Source organism: Bubalus kerabau, chromosome 22, assembly GCF_029407905.1.
Source record: "Bubalus kerabau isolate K-KA32 ecotype Philippines breed swamp buffalo chromosome 22, PCC_UOA_SB_1v2, whole genome shotgun sequence".
NCBI lineage: Eukaryota > Metazoa > Chordata > Mammalia > Artiodactyla > Bovidae > Bubalus > Bubalus kerabau.
The window spans coordinates 22,384,989-22,412,884 of NC_073645.1; the positions used below are offsets into that span (position 1 = coordinate 22,384,989).

General features: G+C 38.8%; 1 protein-coding gene across 1 annotated transcript in view; it reads right to left on the reverse strand.

Annotated features, from left to right (window-relative positions):
• The window catches only part of HPSE2 (heparanase 2 (inactive)), a 311,126-nt gene extending 285,383 nt beyond the window's left edge, over nucleotides 1–25,743 (reverse strand). The window contains exons 1-2 of the mRNA XM_055559882.1: nucleotides 25,679–25,743; nucleotides 2,467–2,640 (exon numbers count right to left, since the gene is read on the reverse strand). The gene's annotated coding sequence lies outside the window, so the exon portion shown is untranslated. The remainder of the gene's footprint in view (nucleotides 1–2,466; nucleotides 2,641–25,678) is intronic.
• Nucleotides 25,744–27,896: the final 2,153 nt, after the last annotated feature.

Below are 27,896 nucleotides of genomic sequence, written 5' to 3' on the forward strand. Positions count from 1 at the left end.
AGAAGATAGGATGGGAAGGGATCAGTAAATATCTTTGCTGTGTAATAATTTTGCCTCATTCTAAGCTGACCACATCATGCTTGCTTTTGTCCTAGAATGTATGATACCTAGACTGGTTGGGAAGATGAAAAATCTCAGGCTACTCTAGTTTTGCTCCCTGTATCCAAATTAGCTTCAGTTCAGCTCAAGTCTCCATTTGGTAGCTAACTATCTCCCAATTTCCCTGACTCCAGGGAAGGAAGAGAGCTACATTCCAGTAAATGGTTACTGATAGGAAAAAAAAGACACTTGTTCTGAAAAAATCCTCATCTCCTGCTTCCGTATGAGAATTTCAAATTCTAGAGTGCATAAAAACACACATGTGCATGTGTACACACACACACACACAGTGCTCCGAACAAATATGAGTTAGCTATATATATATACGAGGTCATGGACCAAAATGTTAATATCAACTTGTAACAGTAATTTTAAAAGAATTCTTGGTTTATTAGACTCAATTGTTTTGTTCTAAGATTTACCAAAATATGTTTTAATTAGGGAATCAGAATATTTTCCAATTTAAATTATCCATAATTTTAACTATAATCCATATTAGTTGACTCAATAATATTAGACAGTCATGGAATTTATAGAATATCATATATATAACAAATCATACATTCATACCACTAGGAAAAATAGTGTGACTTAGGCAGTATTTCTCCCAAGTGTGTTCCATGGAACATTGTTCCATGAGATGATAATAGGTCTGTCTCACACACACAAACACACAGACTGCAATGATTAAACATGACTGGCTACATAATTTTCAGGGCCCCATGCAAAATGAAAATGTAGATCCCTTTATTTTAAAAATAAGATGGCACATATACACAATGGAGTATTATTCAGCCATTAAAAAGAATACATTTGAATCAGTTCTAATGAGGTGGATGAAACTGGAGCCTATTATACAGAGTGAAGTAAGCCAGAAAGAAAAACACCAATACAGTATACTAACGCATATATATGGAATTTAGAAAGATGGTAACAATAACCCTGTGTACGAGACAGCAAAACAGACACTGATGTATAGAACAGTCTTATGGACTCTGTGGGAGAGGGAGAGGGTGGGAAGATTTGGGAGAATGGCATTGAAACATGTAAAATATCCTGTATGAAATGAGTTGCCAGTCCAGGTTCGATGCACGATACTGGATGCTTGGGGCTGGTGCACTGGGACGACCCAGAGGGATGGAATGGGGAGGGAGGAGGGAAGAGGGTTCAGGATGGGGAACACATGTATACCTGTGGCGGATTCATTTTGATATTTGGCAAATCTAATACAGTTATGTAAAGTTTAAAAATAAAATAAAATTAAAAAAAAAATAAAAAAATAAAAATAAAAATAAGATGGCAATAGAAGAGCATTAAATCAAGCATGATTCTCTTCTAAGCATGGGATCATATGTGACTACACAAGATGCATTCCCCTGAAACCAACCAAAACCTATTTTTAAAATGATTTTTAAAATGCTGGGCTGAAACTTTCCTGGTGGTCTAGTGGTTAAGACTCCGTGTTCCCAATGCAGGGAGCACCAGTTCAATCCCTGGTCAGGGGAATTAAGATTCTGCATGCTGCACAGCTTGGTCAAAATAAATAAATTAAAAAAAAAAAGAGGTGCTGTGTTGAAATAAAAAATTTTTAATGCTGGATTAAAAATGTTACACAGATTTCATTGCAGGAGGACTTCACAGAGTCTCTTATATGCTAATGTGCATTGTGAACCTTCAAGACATACATGTACTGAAGATCAGTTCCCAAATATACTTCATCAAACTCTTTTGAATTATTATAAGGTCATCTTACAGGACCAGTGTTCCAGAGAGACCCATTGTAAAATGCAGCTTAGGCTGTGCAGATAGGCTATATCTGATTTAACATCAATTTGTTAATTATAAGTCACATATGGCTGCTAAGTCGCTTCAGTCATGTCCGACTCTGTGTGACCCCATAGACGGCCTCCTACCAGGCTCCTCTTTTCCTGGGATTCTCCAGGCCAAGAACACTGGAGTGGGTTGCCATTTCCCTCTCCAATGCATGAAAGTGAAAAATGAAAGTGAAGTCACTCAGTCATGTCTGACTCTTAGCAACCTCATGGACTGCAGCCTACCAGGCTCCTCCATCCATGGGATTTTCCAGGCAAGAGTACTGGAGTGGGGTGCCATTGCCTTCTCCATCACATATGGCATTTCCCCTACATTTGGAATAAGGCAACTAGAGATAACTGTAGATGCAAAAGTGGGATTCACTAAATCTACTCTCCAATTGTTTGGTCTTTTACTATTTGGAAGGTCAACTCAGTGGTAAACAACCCCAGTGCTTTCTGGGATGGACTAGACATGGTCTGAGACTATATCCCAAGCCAATTTATTTTTCACCTTTTATCTTGTCAATTCAGAGGAAATAACATCCTTACTTACCATTACCCAGTTCCCAAGAAATGTTGTACTTTTTGCTGGCACTGTACTTCAACAGACTCAGGGCACTAGAGCTGTTCCAGGAGTTATTGGGATTGCGACGCAGAGCATTTAGAGCGAATATCAGATGGAGTCCAGAGCAATCAGCAAAGTTATACAGTTTGTCTAGAGACCTGGCTGGGAAGAAGCAGAGAAAGGCTTGTAACTTTCAAATCAACATCCCAACAAAACGAAACTATTAACTACTAAAAAAAAAAATGTTTTTATGAACTTCCTGCTAATAAGAATTATACAGAGGCTTCCAAAAGGGACTATTACCATTTGGTTCAGGGTTCACTTCAAGGTGATTTCTGAAAGCAGCATACACAACTCCAGATAAAGGTCACAAATTGGCAACCAAGTCTAGTACATAGGATATAGTATATTTTATTTGTTAAAAAATTGAATTGCTAACATTTAGAAATGGGAAGATATCACAAACTAGCTAGATTTACAGTTCTTCTCGAAAAATCTGGCACTGTGGGATCTGTACTCTCTAATGAAACGAAATGAGAGGAACAGTGTCAGGAGACAAGGCCAGGAAAGATGACTGGCTGGGGAGTCTCAGAAAACAGCTCAGCCTAGAAACACTTCCCAAAAATTTCACTCAATTTCACATTTTTAATATTTCTGAAAACAGATATATTAATACCATAACCACAAATAGAAATATGTTCATTGTCAGGTTGACCCCAGTTATCATGAAAGCTATTCACCATATGTTCCATACCCATCCCATTCCTTCATATCTATTGCCACCATTCTGGTTCTGGCTATTATTTCCACTTGCATGAATTATCACAAGAATGTACTTGCCTGTCTACTTCTAGATTCTTCCCACACTGCCAGATTCATCTTTTCCCAATTGATTTTATAAGTTTCACTTACTCTTCAAAATCTTAGTAGATTTTCAAGACCTTTGGTTTTTTCAATTCAAAGCCTCTACAACTCAACCATAATTTTTCCCCAACTTCAGGCCCCTCTACTTTTGTTAAAAAGTTCTTTGTGGGTGTTATCCAGTTCTATTTATTATAGAATCCCTGCCCTACTGGCCTTTGTCCTGATTCTCATTTGTCATGGCTTTTCCCCCTCTTTTAAACATATCCAGATTTTACTTGCCCTTTTATACATTGTTTCACAAAATATGGATGACACAATGTTCAGTGGTATACAGACTGAAAAAAAATTTTTAGGTTAATAATTAATTACAGGGGTTCACATTATCCTTGTATGTATTATCCAAGTCCCTAGAGCAGAGTTTCTCAAATGGAATTCTGTGCAACACCATGTGGGGCTCCATAAGATGTCATTAGGGAGTTCTGCAAAAGATGACAGTGACCACAGTGCTCCATTAGCATCTGCTATAGATTTTTTAGGGCTTCCCACATGGTACTAGTGGTAAAGAACCCACCTGCCAATGCAAGAGACATAAGAGATGCAGGTTCAATCCCAGGCATGGCAACCCACTTCAGTATTTTTTCCTGGAGAATCCTATGGACAGAAGAGCCTGGTGGGCTGCAGTCCAGTGGGTCCTAAAGAGTCAGACATGACTGAAGCAACTTAGCATGGACACATAGGTTTTTTAGTCTTATAAAGCAGGACCATGATCATTTGGTTATATCCAAAAGCAGAGACATTACTTTGCCAACAAAGGTCTGTCTAGTCAAGGCTATGGTTTTTCCAGTGGTCATGTATGGATGTGAGAGTTGGACTGTGAAGAAAGCTGAGCACCAAAGAATTGATGCTTTTAAACTGTGGTGTTGGAGAAGACTCTTGAGAGTCCCTTGGACTGCAAGGAGATCCAACCAGTCCATGCTAAAGGAGATCAGCCCTGGGATTTCTTTGGAAGGAATGATGCTAAAGCTGAAACTCCAGTCCTTTGGCCACCTCATGCGAAGAGTTGACTCATTAGAAAAGATTCTGATGCTGGGAGGGATTGGGGCAGGAGGAGAAGGGGACGAGAGAGGATGAGATGGCTGGATGGCGTCACCAACTCGATGAATGTGAGTTTGAGTGAACTCCGGGAGTTGGTGATGGACAGGGAGGCCTGGCATGCTGTGATTCATGGGGTCGCAAAGAGTCGGACACGACTGAGCGATTGAACTGAACTGAACTGATTATCAGTTTTTGAAGCAGGTTTCAGGGCTTGCTGCCGTCTTTATCTCTGTATATATGTATGAGAATTCTCACATACATGAATTTGAACAAGCTCTGGGAGATAGTGGAGGACAGAGGAAGCTGACATGTGCAGTCCATGGTGCTGCAGAGTTGAACACAGCTTAGTGACTGAACAACAACAGCAACAATGTATGAGAAAATATTTTTTAAGAAACATCAAAAAAAGGACAGAAATTGTCTCATTTTAGCTGAAAATAAAATCCATGGGAACTTACCTCACATTAAGCCCAGAATCAAGTAAATAAGCAACAACAAAAAATGGCATAAGTGTCACATTAAAGAAATAAACATAATCATTCTTTAAAAAAAATTTAATCATTTATTTTTAGTTCCAAATAGCAATTAAAATTAAAGTGCATTTTTAGGCCTATTAAAATGATCATGAAACCAACACATGTGTATATCAATCTTAGAATTATCTACATACTCCTGACATTGCCACTCAGTAAGAAGATGTTTTCTTTCAAAGTCTCTTAGAAAATGTCTTAGACTATAATTTTACTCATATTGCTTTGACATATAGTTTTAGTAACTTTGTTATTCAACTGTTAATTTATTTTCCTATTGAAAACAATATTAATGTAAGTTCATAAATGTTGTTTAAATAAACCTAACAAACCTACCTTTAGAAATATTATATCCCATTTTGACTTAAACCAGTTACTTAACAAAAACATATTCAGTTCAGTTCAGTTCAGTCACTCAGTTGTGTCCGACTCTTTGCAACCCCATGAATCGCAGCACGCCAGGCCTCCCTGTCCATCACCAACTCCTGGAGTTCACTCAGACTCATGTCCATCGAGTCTGTGATACCATCCAGCCATCTCATCCTCTGTCGTCCCCTTTTCCTCCTGCCCCCAATTCCTCCCAGCATCAGAATCTTTTCCAGTGAGTCAACTCTTCACATGAGGTGGCCAAAGTACTGGAGTTTCAGCTTGAGCATCATTCTTTCCAAAGAACACCCAGGACTGATCTTCTTTAGGATGGACTGGTTGGATCTCTGTGCAGTCCAAGGGACTCTCAAGAGTCTTCTCCAACACCACAGTTCAAAGGCATCAATTCTTCAGCGCTCAGCATTCTTCCAACCCTCACATCCGTACATGACCACTGGAAAAACCATAGCCATGACTAGACGGACCTTTGTTGGCAAAGTAATGTCTCTGCTTTTCAATATGCTATCTAGGTTGGTCATAACTTTCCTTCCAAGGAGTAAGCGTCTTTTAATTTCATGGCTGTAGTCACCATCTGCAGTGATTTTGGAGCCCCCAAAAATAAAGTCTGACACTGTTTCCACTGTTTCCCTATCTATATTTGCCTTAAAATTTTTCAAATTCATAAAAAGGAAAAAAGGGATTAATTTCAAGAAACAAAGTTAACTACTTGGCTTTTTTCCCTCTTCTAAAAAGGCTGTATAAAAAATCATTTTCAGTTTTAAATAGGAAGGAAAAATCCTAAGCTTGCAACTTACCATATATCACATACTATATTTCAATAGCATTTATATGACAGAAAGTTTTGATAATGCTTTTAATCTTACTTGGGTAAGGTACCAAAAAGTCAAGGAGGACATTTTAAAAGGGAAAAACTGAAGTCTCTTCTACATATACCACTGAAATATTCAAGGAGAGGGGACCAACAAAAGAATAGGCTAAAATGTCAGCCAAACTAAACAGATTTTTCAGGAAAACACTGCTCTGTTTAAAAGAGCACTAGCAGTTATTATTGAATTATAGTATCTACAACTAAGTGATTACACTTTTTATCTAGGAGTCCCCTGATCCTTGAGAATATTTCAAATGTATCTGATATAAAACGTTTGAGAAGGCTGCACTAGTGCTAAAGAATACATAGCAAAAAAGTAATCCTAACACTAAAGTAGTCATTGCTGAGCTGAGAATTGACTTAAACATTCCTTCCACTTGGCAACATCCTCACTAATATCCTCACGAATACTATCAATGATGCTTTTAATTTCTCCAATATACAGTAAACCCAGTATATTTCCAAAGCTGTAGGAAAGTCAAATTGCAAATCTGAGCAAAAGACACAGGATTTTGTGAGATCAATGAAAATAATGATTGATAAATGTTTAAGTTACATGCCAATCCACTAAAAAAGATCCAGAAGAATTATATCAGTTAACTAAACAAGAGAAAACTTACAAGAGTGATAACAAAATAAATTACTCAAAAAATAATTTGAATATTAAAATCTCTAGTTCTACTTTGATGGTTTTAATATTTTAAATTGTGCCACAAAAGTTAAATTATTTTATCAGAAAGATACTCAATATATGATTAAGTATTGACATAATGAGGATTTTCTGTGTTTGTTTCATGTGTAATAGAAAAACACATATCAAACACAAAAGCACATCAAACGTGATTTCATGAAATGAAATTTCATGAAAATGGTGTAGTAAGAAACTGAAAGTTACTGATAAAAGATATGTCTAATAATTATTCTTACTAGTTCAACAAATATACCCTGGAGTTTATTTTTAAATGACATATATTTGAATACAGTACATTTAGTAGATGCTCAACAAATGGAATCTTCTTGGAGCATTTGTTGTCAGTTCCATCCGAGCAGATATTTAAAGATGACTTCTACTTTTTCTACTAGAGGTTACCAATACCTCTATGTCCGATAGTCAGATTGCCTTGGCATCTCATAGGAACAGAGCTTTAAGGAGCCTTGTCTAGCACGCAGCTAGATGAGGAGCTGGAATCTGAGAGAGATGGAAGAGAGGGGCTTGGGAGTCTATACAGTGCTAAGATAGTTGATGCTGTGAAAGTTCTTGAGACTTTTGTAGGACAAGATGTCAGGATAAAACCTTAAGAAATGTCCAAATATAAAGATCAGGAAGCGCAGAGTAATGAAAATTAAAACAAAAATAAATGGGATCAAATTAAATTTAAAAGCTTTTGCACAGCAAAGGAAACCATTAATAAAACAAAAATGAAGAAACAGACAAAGGATTAGTATCCAAAATATACAAACACAAATAATTCATAGAACTGCATATCCAAAAATGAGCACAATCAAAATTTAGGGGAAGGATCTACACAGACATTTCTCCAAAGAAGACATATAGATGGCCAAGAAACACATGAAAAGATGCTCAACATCACTAATTATTCAGTTCAGTTCAGTCACTCAGTCATGCCCGACTCTTTGCGACCCCATAGACTGCAGCATGCCAAGCCTTCCTGTCCATCACCAACTCCTGGAGTTTACCCAAACTAAAGGGGGCAGGAGGAGAAGGGGATGACAGAGGATGAGATGGCTGGATGGCATCACCGACTCGATGGACGTGAGTTTGGGTAAACTCTGGGAGTTGGTGATGGACAGGGAGGCCTGGTGTGCTAAGATTCATGGGGTCACAAAGAGTCAGACACGACTGAGGGACTGAAATGAACTGAACTAAACTAAATATCCATTGAGTAACTGATGGCATCCAACCATTTCATCCTCTGTCATCCCCCTGTCCCTGCCCTCAATCTTTCCCAACATCAGGGTCTTTTCAATTGAGTCAGCTCTTTGCATCAGGTGGCCAAAATATTGGAGTTTCAACTTCAACATCAGTCCTTCCAATGAACACTCAGGACTGATCTCCTTTAGGATGGACTGGTTGGACCTCCTTGCAGTCCAAGGGACTCTCAGAAGGCTTCACCAACACCACAGTTCAAAAGCATCAATTCTTCTGTGCTCAGCTTTCTTTATAGTCCAACTCTCACATCCATACCTGACTCCTGGAAAAACCATAGCCTTGACTAGATGGACCTTTGTTGACAAAGTAATGTCTCTGCTTTTTAATATGCTGTCCAAAGTGAAGTCACTCAGTTGTGTCCAACTTTTAGTGACTACATGGACTGCAGCCTACCAGGCTGCTCCATCCATGGGATTCTCCAGGCAAGAGTACTGGAGTGGGGTGCCATTGCCTTCTCCAATATGCTGTCCAGGTTAGGCATAACTTTCCTTCCAAGGAGTAAGCGTCTTTTAATTTCATGGCTGCAGTTACCATCTGCAGTGATTTTGGAGCCCAGAAAAATCAAGTCAGCCACTGTTTCCACAGTTTCCCCATCTATTGCCATGAAGTGATGGGACTGGATGCATGATCTTAGTTTTCTAAATGTTGAGCTTTAAGCCAATTTTCCCACCCTCCTCTTTCACTTTCATCAAGAGGCTCTTTAGTTCTTCTTCACTTTCTGCCATAAGGGTGATGTCATCTGCATATCTGAGGTTATTGATATTTCTCCCAGCAATGTTGATTCCAGTTTGTGCTTCATCCAGCCCAGTGTTTCTCATGATGTACTCTGCATATAAGTTAAATAAGTAGAGTGACAATATACAGCCTGGACATACTCCTTTTTCTATTTGGAACCAGTCTGTTGTTCCATGTCCAATTCTAACTGTTGCTTCCTGACCTGCATACAGATTTCTCAGGAGGCAGGTGACGTAGTCTGGTATTCCCATCTCTTGAAGAATTTTCCACAGTTTGTTGTGATTCACACAGTCAAGGTCTTTGGCATAGTCAATAAAGCAGAAATAGATGTTTTTCTGGAATGCTCTTGATTTTTCGATGATCCAGCGGATGTTGGCAATTTGATCTCTGGATCCTCTGCCTTTTCTAAATCCAGCTTGAACATCTGGAAGTTCACAGTTCACATATTGTTGAAGCCTGGCTCAGAGAATTTTGAGCATTACTTTACTAGCGTGTGAGATGAGTGCAATTGTGTGGTAGTTTGAGCATTCTTTGGCATTGCCTTTCTTTGGGATTGGAATGCAAACTGACCTTTTCCAGTCCTGTGGCCACTGCTGAGTTTTCCAAATTTGCTGGCATATTGAGTGCAGCACTTTCACAGCATCATCTTTTAGAATTTGAAATATCTCAACTGGAATTCCATCACCTTCACTAGCTTTGTTCGTAATGATACTTTCTAAGGCCCACTTGACTTCGCTTTCCATGATGTCTGGCTCTAGGTGAGTGATCATACCATTGTGATTATCTGGGTCATGAAGATCTTTTTAAAAATAATTCTTCTGTGTATTCTTGCCACCTCTTCTTAATATCTTCTGCTTCTGTTAGGTCCCTACCATTTCTGTCCTTTATTGAGCCCATCTTTGCATGAAATATTCCCTTGGTATCTCTAATTTTCTTAAAGAGATCTCTAGTCTTTCCCATTCTATTGTTTCCCTCTATTTCTTTGCACTGATCACTGAGGAAGGCTTTCTTATCTCTCCTTGCTATTCTTTGGAACTCTGCATTCAAATGGGTATATCTTTCCTTTTCTCCTTTGCTTTTCAGTTTTCTTCTTTTCATAGCTATTTGTAAGGCCTCCTCAGACAGCCATTTTGCCTTTTTGCATTTTTTTCCCCCCTTGGGGATGGTCTTGATCCCTGCCTCCTGTATAATGTCATGAACCTGTCCAGAGTTCTTCAGGCACTCTGTCTATCAGTTCTAATCCCTTGAGTCTATTTGTCACTTCCACTGTATAATCCTAAGGGACTTGATTTAGGTCATACCTGAATGGTCTAGTGGTTTTCCCTACTTTCTTCATTTTAAGTCTGAATTTGGTAATAAGTAGTTCATGATCTGAGCCACAGTCAGGTTCTGATCTTGTTTTTGCTGACTGTATAGAGCTTCTCCATCTTTGGCTGCAAAGATTATAATCAATCTAATTTCAATATTGGCCATCTGGTGATGTTCATGTGTAGAGTCTTCTCTTGTGCTGTTGGAAGAGGGTGTTTGCCATGACCTGTAAATCTTCTTGGCAAAACTCTATTAGCCTTTGCCTTGCTTCATTCTGTACTCCAAGGCCAAATTTGCCTATTAATCCAGGTGTTTCTTGACTTCCTATTTTTGCATTCCAGTCCCCTATAATGAAAAGGACATCATTCTTGGGTGTTAGTTCTAGAAGGTCTTGTAGATCTTCATAGAACGATTCAGCTTCAGCTTCTTCAGTGTTACTGGTTGGGGCATAGACTTGGATTACTGTGATATTGAATGGTTTGCCTTGGAAATGAACAGAGATCATTCTATCGTTTTTGAGATTGCATCCAAGTACTGCATTTCGGACTCTTTTGTTGACTGTGATGGCTACTCCATTTCTTCTAAGGGATTCTTGTCCACATTAGTAGATATAATGGTCATCTGAGTTATATTCATCATATCAGTCCATTTTAGTTCGCTGATTCCTAAAATGTCAACGTTCACTCTTGCCATCTCCTGTTTGACCACTTCCAATTTGCCTTGATTCATGGACCTAACATTCCAGGTTCCTGTGCAATATTGCTCTTTACAGCTTTGGACCTTGCTTCTATCACCAGTCACATCCACTACTGGGTGTTGTTTTTGCTTTGGCTCCCACTCGTCATTCTTTCTAGAGTTATTTCTCCACTGATCTCCAGTAGCATATTGGGCACCTACCGACCTGGGGAGTTCATCTTTCAGTGTCCAATCTTTTTACCTTTTCATACTGTTCATGGGGTTCTCATGGCAAGAATACTGAAGTGGTTTGCTATTCTCTTCTCCAGTGGGCCACATTTTGTCAGAACTCTCTATATGTTATGTAAATTGCTACATGAACAAAACTTATATATTTGCCTTCATCCTTTTCCTTCCTGATGTTGTTGTTCAGTCACCAAGTCATATTTGACTCTTCGCAACCCCATGGTCCGGTCATCACTGATGGTCCCATCAGTGATTGAAAGTGTCCTTCCTGATAGCCACTTTTAAATCCTCTTCTATAGAAATTATGGAGGCATAAATGTCACCTGGGAATCAAACAGTGATTTTCTAAGTAATTTGTGCTTCCCCAGAATTCTGTCAAGATCAGGCATTAAAGTCTCTTCATAATTCAATATATAGGAAGTCATGCCAGTATTAACCCTACCCCAAACATGCCCCTTTCCACTAAGTGCAACTTTTTCTTTGAAGGGGTTGGGTGGGGCAGGGAGTAGTTGCTTCAGAGGATATCAGAGTATCAACTGAGCTCTGTTCAAGTATGTTCCATTTGTACATTGTGCTTTTCACGTGATTTGATATTCTATTCATATTCTCATGTGCTCATAATTAGAATAAGCTGACACTACTTGTTGAGTGGGCTTCCCTGGTGGCTCAGTAGTAAAGAATCTCCCTGCAATGCAGGAAATGCAGGAGACATGGGTTTGATCCCTGGGTCAGGCAGATTCCCTGGAGCAGGAAATGACAATCCACTCTAGTATTATTGCCTGGGAAATCCCATGGATAGAGGAGCCTGGTGGGCTACAATCCATGGGGTCATAAAAGAGTCAGACACAACTTAGCAACTAAACAACAACAACAACAACTCTGTTGAACTCAGCACCAGTTTCCCTTTTTGAAGTTCAGTACTGTCCTCTAAGAGCTAACAGTAAGAAACACATGTTTAAATCCTTAGCCACACAGAAAAAGCACTCTTCTTTCACAAGAAGTTTTCAAAAGAAGAAAATAGTCACTAACAAAACTGGATATTTTTGTTCGATTCAGAAATGGGTAAGACTGGATTGAGCCTTTAAAACAAACAAACTATGTTTTCTGCATGATACTTGCTTAGACTTGGCCAAAGAATTCCTCAAATACTAGTCTGATTAACTTTATGCCATGTTAGAACTCCTCATCATTTCTTGACAAACCACATTATTCCTTGGCTGTCACTATTCTAAGCTTTTTATCTCTGCCTAGAATATCCTTTCTCATCTTTTCCTCATTCTTCATAGCTTAGGTCTATAGCCTTCTCTGTGAGGTCTTTTCCTTATTCCCCAAGATACAGACATTGGGGCTCCATCCTTTCATCTCTCTCCGCTCTTTGTTGGCTCCTGATACAGCCATAGCCAATCTTTGTATCATTGTTCAGTTCTGTGTTCCTCTCTCAAGGCAGATTGGAACATTTACAAAAAAAAAAAAAGTACCATGTCTGCTTTTTTAGCATCTATTTCAGTATATAATACACAATAAGCCTTAATAAATGTGTGACTCATACAGGTATTATTTAGGCCCCTTCAATACCACTTGCAGACTGTCCTCACCCAATACATAATCCAACCTGAATTATCATTGTTCATGGTAGCAAATTCCGTCTAGATTATGGTCTATTACTACATGCTGTTAAATGCAGTTAAATTATATACTCAATTTACCTTAAGTGTTCAGTTTGGAATGAATAATATTGAGGAGGCACAGGTGACTATTCAATAGAAACTGGAAGAACAGAGGAATTTCTGGTGGAAGTCAGGGGGAAAAAATTGAGAGTAAAAACAGAGTGAGGCGAACTCTGAACTACCTCTGCTTTTTGTAATTCAGAGAGACATCATCAGTTAGCGGGGAACCATTAGAATTAGTGAGTACAACCAATAAGAAGTAGGGCATTTTAATCATAGCTATTAAGAGAGAACAGGTTGAGAATTGCCTGGGAGGAAAACACAGACATTTCACAGAGTGAAGCTATCTCTAAGCTGAGAGCTAATTTTATTACAAAGAAGAATATCTCCAGTTTAGTCAGGGGAATGAAACCTTAACTAGGTTATAAAGAAATCAGCATAAATGCCTATAATTTGACTGAAGCTGTTGAAGGTGAATGAGACTTGGAAAACGTTGTGAATAAAAAGTACAATATTATATTAATACAAGGCTCTGGGCTAGAGACTAATTACTGCATTAATCAAGTTAACTAGATTAAAGGGAAAACTAAATGGCAGTGAGTATAGTAAGATCTCTGGATCTCATCAGAATTCTGTCTAAATGATGATAGAAAAAGAGTAAAAGAGACACTGACATTATTAAAATGGCTAGGACCGCTTTTAAGAAATGTACTCTTAAGAAAGTGATTTATACATATATATATGTATATATATATACATATACACATATATAAACAAAGTATACATGTATTCTTTTTAATATTCATTTCCATTATGGCTTATTATAGGATACTGAATATAATTTCCTGTGCTATACAGTATGACCTTGTTGTTTATCTATTTTATATATAGTAGTTTGTATCTACTAATCCCAAACTCTTACTTTATCCTTCCCCCACACTCTTTCCCCTTTGGTCACCATAAGTTGGTTTTCTATGTCTGTGAGTTTATCTCTGTTTCATAAATAAGGTCATTTGTGTCACACTTTAGATTCCAAACATAAGTGAAAACATATGGTATTTGCTTTCCCTTTCTTACTTCACTTAGTGTGATAATTTTTAGGTCCATTCATGTTGCTGAAAATGGCATTTTATTCATTTCTTTGGCTGCATAGTATTCCACTGTGTATATATATCACATCTTCTTTATCCATTCATCTGTTGATGGACATTTACTTTTCTTCCATATCTTAGCCACTATAAACAGTCAGCACTCTTTTTGGTAATCAATAACTGAAAACAATCCAAATGCCTATCAAGTGGGGCCTGGTTAATCAAATAATAAATCTATGTTACAGGAAGAGGTTCTAAATAAGGAAATGGGGAAGGCTACAAGAAGCCTTGTGGAGATGGATTGGAAATGGAGGTATTAGTATAACTCATGGTTTTAATATATGTATAGATGAATAGATACAAAAATATGTGTATATATGGGTGTGTTTAATATTTATACACATTTCCTATCCATTGAACAGGCCTGGAAGCAATGACACTCCAGTATCAATGAACACACCCAGCACCAAGAGCTTGGTTTTTAAATATAATTCTGTAATAAAAGGAACCAGGTTTCCTTGGAAAAACAGCTGATGCCAGAGCTAGGTCAGAGAAAACATGAGAAGAGACTAGGCCAGCTTGTGGTACCAGAAAATAAGGAATGCTCAAAAATGATGAAGGGATGTTAAAAGGACATAGGAGTCAACTTGAAGGATCCCTACCTTGGCCAAAGATGAGACAATGTGAACAACAAAATAAATAATGGTAGCACTGGATTATAACCCACAGAATGAAATAAATATCTGAAAGTCATTTTGTATAAATATATAATTCACTAAATAAATAAAAGGAAAAGGAGGAACAGCTCTTCTTCACAGAATATATATTAATAAATGTAGAAGAATGGACATATAAAATTGACATCAGGCAACACCAGGAAGACCTACAGATGGTAATAAAGCACATGAAAAGATGCTCAACGTTGCTAATTATTAGAGAAATGAAAGTCAACACTACAATGAGGTATCACTAAACATCAGCCAGAATGATCATCATAAAAAGTCTACAAACAATAAATGATGGAGAGGATGTGGGGGGAAAAAAAGAATTCTCTTACACTTGTTGAGAAATGTAAACTGGTGCAGCCACTATGGAGAACAGTACGGCATTTTGTTGAAAAACTAAAAATAGAGCTACCATATGACCCAGCAATCTTACTTCTGGGTGTACAGCCAGAGAAAACTCTAATTCAAAAATATACATGCACCCCAAAGATTACAGAAGCACCTAAATGAGTATCAGCAGATGACATATAACTGAATCACTTTTCTGTATCCTTGAAACTAACACAACACTGTAAACTAACTATACTTCAATTAAAAAAAAGAAAATGAAATAAATAAGTTCTGGAGATCTACTGTACAACATAGAGCCTCTAATTAACAATACTGATGTGTACTTAAACTTTTGCTTAGAGAACAGAACTTATATTAAATGCCCTTATCACAAAAGAATGAACCCAAACAAAAATATAAGGAGTGGGAGGAAACTTTTGGAGATGACGAAAGATGATGGCATTGATAGTAATGATGGTTTTATGGGAGTATACTTATCTCCAAACACATCCAGTTGGTACATTAAATAACTACAGCTTTCATATTTCAATCATACCTCAGTATAGAGTTAAAGAGAATCTAGAGCCAATGCCATACTAAATGTAAAAACTGAAAGCTTCCTCCTTCCAGAGAGGATTTTTCACAAGTGAATAAGGATTAAGATCAAGAATTTTGACAGAAATGTTGTTTGCATTAACAATAAATTAGAAACAACTTAAATGTCCATCAATGAGAATTGACAAGTAGTTTAAAGAGAATGAACCAGAGCTACAAGTACTGGAAGAGAAACATCTCAAAAATAAACCTTGGGTAAAAAAGAGTGAGTTGCAGAATGATACATGTGTTATGATATTATTTACATGAATTGCAAAAACATAAAAAATACTATACATTCATTATGAAAATACATTATACATGTACCCTCATAGTCAATGAAAGAGTTGGAAATGCAGTACTTGGATGTGATCTCAAAAACGACAGAATGATCTCTGTTCGTTTCCAAGGCAAATCATTCAATATCACGGTAATCCAAGTCTATGCCCCAACCAGTAACACTGAAGATGCTGAAGTTGAATCATTCTATGAAGACCTACAAGACCTTCTAGAACCAACACCCAAGAATGATGTCATTTTCATTATAGGGGACTGGAATGCAAAAATAGGAAGTCAAGAAACACCTGGATTAATGGAAAATTTGGCCTTGGAGTACAGAATGAAGCAAGGCAAAGGCTAATAGAGTTTGGCCAAGAGAATGTACTGGTCATGGCAAATACCCTCTTCCAACAACCCAAGAGAAGACCCTACACATGGACATCACCAGATGGCCAACACTGATATCAAATTGATTATATTCTTTGCAGCCAAAGATGGAGAAGCTCTGTACAGTCAGCAAAAACAAGATCAGAACCTGACTGTGGCTCAGGTCATGAACTCATTGCCAAATTCAGACTTAAATTGAAGAAAGTAGGGAAAACCACCAGACCATTCAGGTGTGACCTAAATCAAATCCCTTAGGATTATACAGTGGAAGTGACAAATAGATGCAAGGGATTAGAACTGATAGAGTGCCTGATGAACTAGGGACAGAGGTTCGTGACATTATACAGGAGGCAGGGATCAAGACCGCCCCCAAGAAAAAGAAATGCAAAAAGGCAAAATGGCTGTCTGAGGAGGCCTTACAAATAGCTATGAAAAGAAGAAAAGCAAAAAGCAAAGGAGAAAAAGAAAGGTATGCCCATTCGAATGTAGAGTTCCAAAGAATAGCATGGAGAGATAAGAAAGCCTTCCTAAGTGATCAGTGCAAAGAAATAGAGGAAAACAATAGAATGGGAAAGACTAGAGATCTCTTCAAGAAAATTAGAGATACCAAGGGAAGATTTCATGCAAAGATGAGTTCAATAGAGGACAGAAATGGTATGGATCTAACAGAAGCAGAAGATATTAAGAAGAGGCGGCAAGCATACACGGAAGAATTATTTTTAAAAAGATCTTCATGACCCAGATAATCATGATGGTATGATCACTCACCTAGAGCCAGACATCATGGAAAGCGAAGTCAAGTGGGCCTTAGGAAGTATCACTATGAACAGAGATAGTGGAGGTGATGGAATTCCAGTTGAGATATTTCAAATTCTAAAAGATGATGCTGTGAAAGTGCTGCACTCAATATGCCAGCAAATTTGGAAAACTCAGCAGTGGCCACAGGACTGGAAAAGGTCAGTTTACATTCCAATCCCAAAGAAAGGCAATGCCAAAGAATGCTCAAACTACCACACAATTGCACTCATCTCACATGCTAGTAAAGTAATGCTCAAAATTATCCAAGCCGCAGGCTTTAGCAGTATGTGAACCATGAACTTCCAGGTGTTCAAGCCAGATTTAGAAAAGGCAGAGGAACCAGAGATCAAATTGCCAACATTCACTGGGTCATCAAAAAACGAAGAGCATTCCAGAAAAACATCTACTTCTGCTTTACTGACTATGCTGAAGACCTTGACTGTGTGGATCACAACAAACTGGAAAATTCTTCAAGAGATGGGAATACCAGACCACCTGACCTGCCTCCTGAGAAATCTGTATGCAGGTCAGGAAGCAACAGTTAGATCAGAACATGGAACAACCGACTGGTTCCAAATCGGGAAAAGAGAATGTCAAGGCTGTATATCGTCACCCCGCCTATTTAACTTATATGCAGAGTACATCATGAGAAATGCTGGGCTGGATGAAGCACAAGCTGGAATGAAGATTGCAAGGAGAAATATCAATAACCTCAGATATGCAAATGACACCACCCGTATGGCAAAAAGTGAAGAAGAACTAAAGAGCCTCTTGAAAGTGAAAGAGGAGAGTGAAAAAGCTGGCTTAAAACTCAACATTCATAAAACTAAGATTATGGTATTTGGTTCCATCACTTCATGGCAAATAGATGGTGAATAATGAGAGACTTTATGTTTTTTAGGCTCCAAAATCACTGCAGATGGTGACTGCAGCCATGAAATTAAAAGACGCTTGCTCCTTCGAAGACTAGTTATGACCCATCTAGACAGCATATTAAAAAGCAGAGACATTACTTTGCCAACGAATGCCCATCTAGTCAAGGCTATGGTTTTTCCAGTGGTCATGTATGGATGTGAGAGTTGGACTAAAAGAAAGCTGAGCACCGAAGAATTGATGCTTTTGAACTGTGGTGTTGGAGAAGACTCTTGAGAGTCCCTCGGACTGCAAGGAAATCCAACCAGTCAATTATAAGGGAAATCAGGCCTGAATATTCATTGGAAGGACTAATGCTAAAGTTGAAACTGCAATCCTTGGCCATCTGATGCAAAGAACTGACTCATTTGAAGAGACCCTGATGCTGAGAAAGATTGAAGGCTGAGGAGAAGGGGAAGACAGAGGATGAAATGGTTGGATGGTATCACCGACTCAATGGACAAGAGTTTGAGTAAACTCTGGGAGTTGGTGACAGACAGGGAGGCCTGGCGTGCTGCGGTCCATGGGGTCACAAAAAGTAGGACACGACTGAGTGACTGAACCAAACTGACAGTATACTACATATGCACCTATATGTTTATCATGCAAATATAAAGTAAAAAGTGAGGAGAAATCATTAGTGGTTACCTCTATGCTGAAATGGAAAGTAATGGGATTAGAGAGGAATACTCAAATTTGCTTTACCTATATCTGTAACATTTTCTTTCTTTAAAAAGATAGGATTTGAAGTATGTACATATAAAAAGATATCAGTCTTAACAAAGTTAGTTAATGGTGGGTAGATGAATATTTATTTCTTTATTTTCTATACCATTTGCAGAGTTTTCTATTCTTCCTGAGTTTTTAGTGTTTTTATCAGGAAGAAAAAAAATTGTTTAACATATTATAATGAAGATGGTTGCCCTCGAGAGGGCCTAAGATAGGTGGTAGTTGGAGAAGGAGCAGAAATTTGTGGTAGAGCCTCTGAATATGGCTTGTTCTGATGGGGTGGATAGTAGAGGTGGCAGTTGTGATATTTTTGTTTAGGGACAATATGAAAACTGCTTCTTTAGTCATAAAGCCATTTTCTTAGGGATAAATTTCTTAAGATGCCACAGTGACATACTAACCAGGTTTTGGCATAGATCTCCCTGAAGCAGTGATAAATCTTACTGGCAGTAAGAAGTACACTTCTTACCTAGCCTAAAATCATTTTAGCTCTGGGATAGACCCAGCTCTCCCATGAGTGAAGGGGTTGGGAGCTAAATCATGCAGGGAAAAGAAATGTTTATAGAGAAATATGGGGTGTCTCTCCAATGACTGTGATTCTAATAGGGAACAATAAAGAGCTGATACAGGGAAGGAGGGAGATAGTTAAGAAAAGAGGTCACCAAACAGTTACTGACACTGAATTAGTCATTTGGATATTGAGTGTAATCAAAGATGAGACATGGTCCTTGCTTTCAAGGAATTTATAGGCTGACATATAGTAAATTGTATATAACCAGCAGATTATCAGTGCAGTACAGAATAATGAGACAAAAACACATACGCTAGTCTCAGTAGTCACATACAAAAGCTACACTTATATCAGATCAGATCATATCAGTCCCTCAGTCGTGTCTGACTCCTTGCAACCCCATGAATCGCAGCACGCCAGGCCTCTCTGTCCATCACCAACTCCCAGAGTTCACTCAGACTCACGTCCATCGAGTCAGTGATGCCATCCAGCAATCTCATCCTCTGTCGTCCCCTTCTCCTCCTGCCCCCAATCCCTCCCAGCATCAGAGTCTTTTCCAATGAGTCAACTCTTCACATGAGGTGGTCAAAGTACTGGAGTTTCAGCTTCAGCATCATGCTAACTTTGAAGAGTCTTTGTGCAGAAAACGCGTGTGTAGAGAAGCCCCTTTGCTTAAGCCACTAAAATAGTGATTAGAAGACACACTTCATCATTTACATTATCAAACGCTCACAAATCCAAGTGACGTTTCATGACCACAGGAGTTCTCCATTTGTAATTTTCTAATGTTCCAAAGATGCACTTATCAGTAAGCTGTAGGAAACTTGGTACAGATTTTAACATACAAACACAAGTCACAAATGGGAGTCAATTTCTTTGGAATGGCCAAGAAATGCTATACAAATCCATTCTGAATTTAAAAATAATTATAATACTAATGGTATGATAGAGTGATTCCTAGGTGTACTGTGTGTGTATATGTGCGTGTTCTGAATTTGAATTGTGGATGCTAGAATCCCCTTTCTTGGATATAGCCCTTCAGATGCTCTCATCTGCTAGTATTGAACATGAAGATTCACTGATATTAAGCAATGATTCTGTTTGTGAACTAAGAAAAAGGTCATTCAAAATCCTGCTACAGGAGGTATAACTGGTTATCGGCTCCAGTTGTTTCCCTTCTACATTCACCACTGTGTTCATTCTGAGGCTACACTTCCTCTGAGCTATTCCCAGTCAGTGACTGAAAATGGTGGCCAAAGGACTCCTGCAGACAAATCTGGCTAGAGGAGTTTCTATTGCCCTAACCGAACCTTTCTTGGAATCATGCTATAACTCAATATTCCTACTCTATTGTTCCTTTCCTCTCTCCACAGACATTAGACTAGTCTGAAGATTTTCTTCACTTTGGCCAACTTCCTCCCCGTGCCTACTGCCAGCTAATCTCTGGCAATCTAATTCTATCTTTGTGTCTGCTTCTTGGCATACTCAAACTACCACAAATAATAGTAAGAATAGTCATAGAAAGCAGGCAGTAGATGGAGATTTGGGACTGGCTCATCCACTACACATTTTGAGTGAGATAGATAGTGCCAAAGATTTCAGTAGTGGTGAGTTGAGAGAACAGCCAAGTAGCGGGATGCAGCTGCAATAATTTAAAAGATATGGGCGGGGGGGTGCGGTGTGTGGATGGGATGTCTATAAAGACAGAATATTTGCAGATTACTACAAACTTGTATTGAAGCTCTGAATAAAAATAATGAGAAATTGAGGGCTGTCAACAAGTAACTAATAGGTAAGTGTGAGAGCCAGAAAACTTCTCTGGTCATTTATAAAGGTCTCCTTATATCCTGTAGTAGAGGAACAGATATACCTAAGCAGAAGACTGAAGATCTGACAGAGTTACAGGGCTTCAGAGACATTTGAAAGCTCAGTCAAGACGGGTCTGAAATGGTAATATCAGGGCCCTGGTTGGAAAAGCCAAGTACCATGAAATATGAAACAGAGACATGTGGATGGATGCTCCAGATGTTGGGGCTGAACACCCATCCAAACTTCATTTGCAAAGTGGCCTATACATCCCTAGTAATAGGTAGCACTTGCCCTGGGTTGGAAAACACTTCAAAAGCCTCTCCCTGTGAAACAGCAGGTGACACCTCTCAGGACCTGCCCTACTTCTTTTTATGGCTACAAGGCTGAGGACTAGAACTAAAGTCCAGCATTAGGAAAAGCAGAAAATGAAGACTGTGAAGTCAAGGAGTTATGAGAATTAGCTAGTATGTATCAATAGGAGCTGAGGATGTACCCCTGGGATTGGATTTTAAAGATGCCTGATAATATACCTTATTCACATAAGACCAGATAATCAAGAATTCATTGACTTGTGGATATCTTCCTAGGACATGGGATTTAACACCCTGGCAAGGATACCAGGAGATGGGGCAAACTTGCTACCAGACTGACTTTAGAAGCCTAGAAAAAGCAATGGCCGTGTTGAGCAAAGTAGAAATGTTGGAGTTACCCTGACTGGTGGTAGCTGCTGCTGCTGCTAAGGTGCTTCAGTCGTGCCCGACTCTGTGCAACCCCATAGACGGCAGCCCACCAGGCTCCCCTGTCCCTGGGATTCTCCAGTCAAGAACACTGAGTGGGTTGCCAGACTGGTGGTAGAGGGAGAAATAGAAGAGACAGAGGGAAGTGACCATGTTATAATAGATAAATTAATAAAGCCGGAAGGCCCACCAGAGGATTATGGTCCAGGGAAGAACCCAAAGGACACCATTCCACCAAGGCCATTAGGAATGTGCTGGTGAGAGGGGTACAGCATCACTAAGAAATTCAGTGATTGCTCTTATATGAAAGCCATGTTTGAGCTTGTCAATAACCATGATGATAGAGTGGTGGGGGGTAGGGGGGGGTTGGAGTCAGGGAAAGCAAAAGAGCTCAGGCAGTGGTTCTTAACTATAAGAAGCCAAAAGTTGCAACTACCATAATAGCCAATAAAGTTAAAGGAACAGCCAAGGGGGCTGACTAACAAGGAGCTATGGAAATGGTTAATAGAGCATGACCTCTCTAGTGGCAAACAGATGGGCAGCCAACAGGAGTGTTACTTAATATCTATAACCACAAAAGGACAAATACAGAAAGCAGGAGGCTGAGGATGGTTGCCTCAACAAAAAGTCCTCCTCCTTTGCTAGTTCTTGGTCCTGAGCCAATTTTCAGATCATCCAGAACCCACTGAGTGAAGATACAGCTAGGTTTTTATGTCCGCAGCATCATAAACTACAATGATTCTCCTCCCTTAAAGTGTCTTATAGTCATTTACTCAGGTGACTGTACACTAAGGAAAAAGGAATACCCAGATATTCTGAGGAATATTTAGCACACGATCTGAATGGACAGTGATACCTGGAGACTCAAAGTGTCAACATGACCCTCATAACAGAATGCAAATTGTAAAGGTTAGGTAATAAAATTGAGTCCAAGAATTGTACTTAATGCAAATTAGATGCTTACTATAATATTTGATTGATTTGATTTACTACAAGAATGGGTATGAAAAATAAAGAGAGAGTGTCCATCCTTGGACAAAACTACAGAAAGTAACCTTCCATGTACAAATTCTAGAGACAAAAATAGCATTAACAAAATGTGTTGAGTATGAGAATTACTGCTGGGAGGTTGGAACTCTGAATAAAAATTTATTAGACACCAGAAGTTTTTAGAAAAGATGAGAATTGCAAGGATGATTCTTCCACTGTTATTGCTGTTCAGTTGCTCAGTCATGTCTGACTCTCTACAACCCCATGGACTTCAGCATGCCAGGCTTCCCTGTTCATCACCAACTCTGAGAGCTTGCTCAAACTCATGTCCATTGAGTTGGTGATGCCATCCAACCATCTCATCCTCTGTTGTCTCCTCCTCCTCCTGCCTTCAATCTTTCCCAGCATCAGGGTCTTTTCCAGTGAGTTGGCTCTTCACATCAGGTGGCCAAAGAAGAGTTTCAGCATAAGTTCTTCCAATGAATATTCAGGGTTAATTTCCTTTAGGATTGACTGGTTTGATCTCCTTGCTGTCCAAGGGACTCTCAAGACTCTTCTCCAGCACCACAGTTTTACGGCATAAATTCTTCCATTCAGTTCAGTTCAGTTCAGTTCAGTTGCTCAGTTGTGTCCGACTCTTTGCGACCCCATGAATCGCAGCACGCCAGGCCTCCCTGTCCATCACCAACTCCTAGAGTTCACTCAAAGTCACATCCATCGAGTCAGTGATGCCATCCAGCCATCTCATCCTGTCGTCCCCTTCTCCTCCTGCCCCCAATCCCTCCCAGCATCAGAGTCTTTTCCAATGAGTCAACTCTTAGCATGAGGTGGCCAAAGTATTGGAGTTTCAGCTTTAGCATCAGTCCTTCCAATGAACACCCAGGACTGATCTCCTTTAGGATGGACTGGTTGGATCTCCGTGCAGTCCAAGGGACTCTCAAGAGTCTTCTCCAACACCACAGTTCAAAAACATCAATTCTTCAGTGCTCAGCTTTCTTCACAGTCCGACTCTCACATCCATACATGACCACTGTAAAAACCACAGCCTTGACTAGACGGACCTTTGTTGGCAAAGTAATGTATCTGCTTTTCATTAGGTCACAGTAAACTAACAAGGCCAGCAAATAATTATGATTGATTAGGAAAGATTTATTTACTTTTCTCACAGAGACCCTTAACTTCTACTTTATCTGCTCTCCATTTAAAAGCTTCATTATGGTAGTCTGTTTTCAAGATCCTGGACAGAGGTATATGAACCTTCATCCAGCAGTCAAGGTTATTCTGTATATCAGAAGTATTTAATCCAGTGGGCATTGCAGGAATCTATTTTTTGGTAGTTTAATTATTTCCTTACTATACTATCTCCTTATATTTTCTTAGATTACTTAAAAAAAAGAATCTTGGCTGTAATATTCTGCATCTCAGACCCAGTGGGTTCATTTAGTACTAATTGTGCTTCAATAAGTACATCACCAATAATGAATCAGAGGCCCAATTCTCAGATTAGATCTTTTTCTTTGCTCCAGTCCAGAAAGGTAAATAGGATGTATTCTTGCATAGTCTTCGATGACAACTGTCCTGTTTATTCTGATCTAGATACTTTTAGTATATACAGTAATAAACTCCCTTGTATTTTGTAATCTTTTGCTCTAAATTTCAATTTATTTATAAAAATTTCAGATCAGGTAATCATCAAAAGATTTTAAAATCTCCTTTGTAAAGAAACACTTTGGCAATGTGTATCAAAGGTTTTTAAAAAGCATATACCCTTTAAATAAAAATTGACTTCTAAAAATTGTCTCTGAGGAAATATATAGAACTGCATGAAAACTACATAAGAATGTTCATTACAGACATATTTAATGGCACAGAAAGAAAGAGAGAGAGAAAGAGAGAGACACTGTGACTGGCTCCAACAATAGGAGAGTGACTAACCACAAGACAGAATTCAATAAATGCACTATAGAAAAGCGAATATTTTTGGCATGAAAAAATTAACATATAGCTAAATGAAAAACAACAGGCTGCAGAACAAAAAATATAATACTTCTGTTGTTAAAAAATTCACAACAAATATTTCTGAGCTTTAAAAATTTTCTGCATTGCTGCAATTTTGGGCTTTTGTCTTATTAAAGCCTCAATGGACATCTTTTAGATTAAAATTGACATCAGGAAATTTGGGTCATATTTTGAGTAAATGTATATGTATTATATATATATGTATATATTTTGTATATATATAAAGTATATGTTATATATTAATATATATTATATTTTAAATATTTTTACATTTGTATATACATAATTGGGGCTTCTCTGGTAGCTCAGTGGGTAAAGAATCTGCCACCAATACATTAGATGTAGGAGAATTGGGTTCGATCCCTGGGTTGGGAAGATCCCCTTGGAGAAGGAAATGGCAACCCACTCCAGTATTCTTGCCTGGAGAATCCCATGAACAGAGGAGCCTGAGGGTCTACAGTCCACAGGATCACAAAGAGTTGGACACAATTGATGCAACTAAGTATGCGCGCATCCATATACATAAACACCTATATTCTATTCTGGTCTTTAAGGTCTTCTCAGCCTTCAGTGTATATATTGGTGTACACAAGGCCGAGAAGATCTTAAAGATCAGAATAGAAAACAAAATAATTGAACATTAGTGCCCTGATCAACTTTTACAGCTCTCCTTGGCAAGGCTAATATAATATTTAAGAAAAAATTACAAACTGATCCATATATAAAGCAATGTTGGTAATTCAAGAAAGCAGAAGCTAGAGAACTATTTAACAAATCCCACCACCACCAAAAGAAAATATATAGCACTACGTATAAATGGTTGTGTTAGCTATCTTTCTCACTTTTTAGCACTTGACTATGTTGGTAGTGTGTGGGAGAAACCTCCTGCGTCAACTGCACTATCAGATCACAATTCCAATGGAGGCTCTCAAGAGGTTCCCACTCATCCCAACGCCCACTCACCAATAATTGCATCCTGCTTTAGTCTAGCCCCCAAGGTTCTGACTGGTGAGGCATGGGCCTGGTCAGGGAAAGCAGCAGAGCAGATGCTGCAGTTTTAAGTGAAATCAGGTGTTGCCTTCCCTGAAGTAAGATCTGGAAAATGTCAGTCCTTAAGTAACAAGTATTGGCAGCTGAACACTCAGCCCTCCCCAATGGGCTCAGCCTTCCCTTTCCCTGTACAAAATATTTAGGCTTTCCCTTTTCTACTTACATTGCCTAGATCTCCTTCATCTCCTCTTTAGAGATCACTGAATAAGAATTTCCATTTTGCTGATATTCACCTGACAATTCTAAATGTGTTGGGAATAGGAAGGATTTTGTTAACAGAACACACAACACTCTCTGGTGACGTTGGTGACCTAGGCTTCCTGTGCAGGAAGAATAAAAGATATCTTGGAGGAGTAGGGAGGGAATGAAGTCAAATAATCAAATGGAGCTGAGAGAACATTCTTTTTCTTTCTCTTCTGCTAGGTCAGTCTGGAACTATTCCATAGCAGAGCTGCAATCCAGATTGCAGAAGCATGTGCACATGCACAGCTGACATGATCATCTTTATCTTGTTTGGTTGATCTGCATAATGTGCCTCAGCACTTTCTGGGATTGAACCCACTAACAGTGGGGGAGGTCTGCTACTCTCATCTTAACTAGAATGTGGCTCATTTGGGGAAGATGGTCCCACACTTAATCAGAGTACCTGGATTAAACATGAATTATTATGCATATGGGGTCAGTACTGGTGATTGTCCTAGTTGTGTGTGTGTGGGCTTAGTAGTTCAGTCATGTTCTACTCTTTGTTACCTCATGGACTATCGTTTGCCAGGCTCCTCTGTCCATGGAGATTCTTCAAAAAAGAATACTGGACAGACAAATGCAGTTTGTGATGAGGCTCAACAATTCTGAGTTTACTGGGTGAATTAAGACCAAATCAGTGAAACAACCTTGAAACTTAAATTCTGAAAAACTAAGCAACAACTATACACTCAGCAAAAATGACACCATGAGCTGACTGTGGCTCAGATCATAAGCTCATGATTGTCACATTCAGACTTAAACTGAAGTAAGTGGGGAAAACCACTAGACCATTCAGGTATGACCTAAATCAAATCCCTTATGATTATACAGTGGAAGTGACAAATAGATTCAAGGGATTAGATCTGATAGGGTGCCTGAAGAACTATGGATGGAGGTTCGTGACATTGTACAGGAGGCAGGGATAAAGACCATCCCCAAGTAAAGAAATGCAAAAGGCAAAATGGTTGTCTGAGGAGGCTTTACAAATAGCTATGAAAAGAAGAAAAGTGAAAGGCAAAGGAGAAAAGGAAAGATATACCCATTTGAATGCAGAGTTCCAAAGAATAGCAAGGAGAGGTAAGAAAGCTTTCCTCAGAGATCAGTGCAAAGAAATAGAGGAAAACAATAAAATGGGAAAGACTAGAGATCTCTTCAAGAAAATTAGAGATACCAAGGGAACATTTCATGCAAAGATGGGCACAATAAAGGACAGAAATGGTATGGACCTAACAGAAGCAGAAGATATTAAGAAGAGGTGGCAAGAATATACAGAAGAACTATACAAGAAAGATCTTCATGACCCAGATAATCATGACGGTCTGATCACTCACCTAGAGCCAGACATCATGGAATGAGAAGTCGAGTGGGCCTTAGGAAGTATCACTACAAACAAAACTAGTGGAGGTGATAGAATTCCAGTTCAGATATTTCAAATCCTAAAAGATGATGTTGTGAAAGTGCTGCACTCAATATGCCAGCAAATTTGGAAAACTCAGCAGTGGCCACAGGACTGGAAAAGGTCAGTTTGCATTCCAATCCCAAAGATAATGCCAAAGAATGCTCAAATTATTGCACAATTGCACTCATCTCACACGCTAGTAAAGTAATGCTCAAAATTCTCCAAGCCAGGCCTTAGCAGTATGTGAACCATGAACTTCCAGATGTTCAAGCCAGATTTAGAAAAGGCAGAGGAATCAGAGATCAAATTGCCAACGTCCATTGGATCACTGAAAAAAACAAGAGAATTCCAGAAAAAATCTACTTCTGCTTTATTGACTACACCAAAGCCTTTGATCATGTAGATCACAACAAACTGTGGAAAATTTTTCAAGAGATGGGAATACCACACCACCTTATCTGCCTCCTGAGAAATCTGCATGCAGGTCAA